This window comes from Tupaia chinensis, unplaced genomic scaffold (assembly GCF_000334495.1).
Source record: "Tupaia chinensis unplaced genomic scaffold, TupChi_1.0 Scaffold000443_1, whole genome shotgun sequence".
Classification (NCBI taxonomy): domain Eukaryota; kingdom Metazoa; phylum Chordata; class Mammalia; order Scandentia; family Tupaiidae; genus Tupaia; species Tupaia belangeri.
This window is the reverse complement of record NW_006159948.1, coordinates 1,163,779-1,166,408: the sequence shown is the minus strand read 5'-3', so window position 1 is coordinate 1,166,408 and position 2,630 is coordinate 1,163,779. Positions and strand designations below refer to the sequence as shown.

General features: G+C 41.4%; 1 protein-coding gene across 2 annotated transcripts in view; it reads right to left on the bottom strand.

Annotated features, from left to right (window-relative positions):
• The window catches only part of TIAM1 (TIAM Rac1 associated GEF 1), a 358,191-nt gene that overhangs the window by 142,643 nt on the left and 212,918 nt on the right, over nt 1-2,630 (bottom strand). The gene's annotated exons all lie outside the window — the stretch shown is intronic.

The following is a 2,630-nucleotide window of genomic DNA, read 5'->3' as shown; positions in this document are numbered from 1 at the left end:
GGAAAGAGGAGGGGATAAATGAGTGACGAATAGTATGTACAGGTATTGGCATTCTGGAGAAAGCTCAGCATGCAGGGAGAGCTGAGCACCTTGGCTAGGAAACAGCAGACACTCCTACCCACACCTGGCAGGTACCTGGACTCCTACCTAGGAGCAGGCGAGACTAACATCATCTGCTGAGATTGCCCTCTGAGATGTGAAATAAGCGCGTAAATACCATCATTAGAGAATCAGGCTTGTCGTTACCTAGAGGGTAGATGCCCACAGGGCACAGAAGCCGGCATCTCTGCTAACTTTGTCCTCCTCTTCCTCCCATAACATGGAAATTCTAAAAGGACAAACCAAGGTATCCACCAAAAGAATAATTTTCTGTTTGAAATTGTGTGTGAGTGTGTGTGAAAGCAAAGCAAAACTCAGAGAAGCATTTAGTAATCTCCCTCCCTCCCTTCCACCTTTTTTTTTTTTTTGCTTTACTTGGACTCTATCCATACTTCAAAATCAATCAAAAATGGCAAACCTCAAGATGTAAATCCAATCAATCATTCCCAATACATCAAAGGGGGGGGGAGGCTTTTACCTTTAATTTCACAGTCTTCTGAAAATCTAGATTGGGTGCAAGGATGGAAGGGCATTGGAGTGGTGGTGGGGACAGGCAAAACAAAATAGAGCCCAAGTCTCTGCTTAGCAGCAGACTAATGGTTTATTTCTGGGAGCAAATCCAACCTTGAACATTAATCTGGTACAGAGTGCCCTGCAAACAGAAATGTACAATATGAAACCACTAACTGTGATTCAGTCTTTGGGGGCTACTTGTTAATTCAAGTCCCTCCTTACATTTTCCCAGTCTCTCTCCCTGACCTGATGACACAACTCTGTTACCCATAGTGAGAAAGAGAAGCTTAAAGCTCAACAATTCTGATTCTACTTGGCCTATTCTCCTTGCTCCATGAGGTCTCTCTAAAGCACTTCAAATTGTAAATACTTTAGATAATGCTCACGGAAATAGCTGGAAAGGAAAGAAGAAAAATGGAGTGGCAGAGTATATCCCAGAGCTGCTTCTTTTAATCACCTATGATCACTCGTTCAGAAAACACATAGGACTACCTACCATTTTTTAGAAACCAAAGACACAACACTGAACAAAAGAGACACTTCCTTACACTCATGAAACTGATACTGTAGCCACGGAAGGTATGCAATAAACAAAAGACTCAAAAGCACCATGGGGAAATGGGAAATGATATTTCTCTGATCACTGCAAAGAGATGAAAATGCCCTAAAAAATAATAAACCTTCACATTGATCCAGGAATCACTCCACAATCCCCACTGCTCTGTCTAAAATGTTGCTTAAACTCTCACAAACTCATCTTTACTGAAATAAAAGGTGAGGCAACAGGAAAAGGAGACCTCTATTTAATGTTCCAGTGAGTTAAGAAGTAACTCATGCAGACACCAGACGTTAAGTTCTTCCATACCGGAATATCCCTACCAGGTCACACATCATATGATTCTCAGAGTGAATTTTCCAAGAGAATCTCCTTTTTACTAGCAACAAGTAGATTTCAAAGCAATATGTTCAAGCTTCTCTGGCCAGCATCTTTAAGAAGCAAGAAGAAAAAGAAAAACAGTTAGGGAAAACGCAAAGATCAACTGCCTGTGCACAATCAGTTATGTTACCTAAATTCCTAAGGATAGCATGTGCTACATTTTTACAAGTAAAAGAAATAAATAATATATACAATTCAGTCACACTAAGGGTCATGACCGATTTCTTAGAGTTCTTGGTTTGTTTTTTGTTTTTGTTTTTAATACAGAATGATTAAGACTACCTGGCTGTATCTATACATTTATGTTTTGACTATACATCACAGAAGACTTAGAAGAAATGTTCCTCACAGCCCATTTTAAAAAGCACAAGGAACCAGGAGTTAGCGTAATGGCTATGTCGCTGGACTCCCACGTAGTCGACCGCGGTTCGCGTCCCGGACCCGGTGGCTTAAAACTCACGCCGGGCGCGTGTGCGTGCGTGCCCAAGATCCCGAGAGGAGAATGGAGGAGAAGGGATTGCGGCGTGACCATCCCCCCTGGGGGGTGATTTCTCGCTTTCTATCTCTCTGTCTCTCTGTCTGTCTGGCGAGCGCACGAGCCCTATAGTGAAAAACCTCTCAAAAAAAAAGAAAAAAAAAGCACATAGGTTTAAATTTAAAAGAAGAAATGACTGTGGTAAAATAAACTGGATGAACAAAAGGCAAAACTGTCCCCTCAAACCAGCTAGGATTTATCCTCCTCTATCACATACATCAAAAGTTTGCAAATATAAAGTGACAGACAGATTTTCAACAACAACTTTCTGGTTTCGCTGCTTTCTGCCAACAGAAAACTAATCAAGTTAAAAGCCTCGGGAGAGTTTTCCTAAAGGAAATGGCCTCAACCTTCGAGAATTACAGCACTCCATGCATCACCCTGATGGGTCTGTTATATTAATAGCATTTTAGTAGCAAGATTCTTTTCAGCCAGCCAAGGTAGGAAAGAAACCACTTTTATCTTCAGAACTAGAATTTAGAGATGAATGCCAAATCCCCTAAATCCTACCAAGAAAAATTCTCAGGGGATGACCTGAGCAGAGTC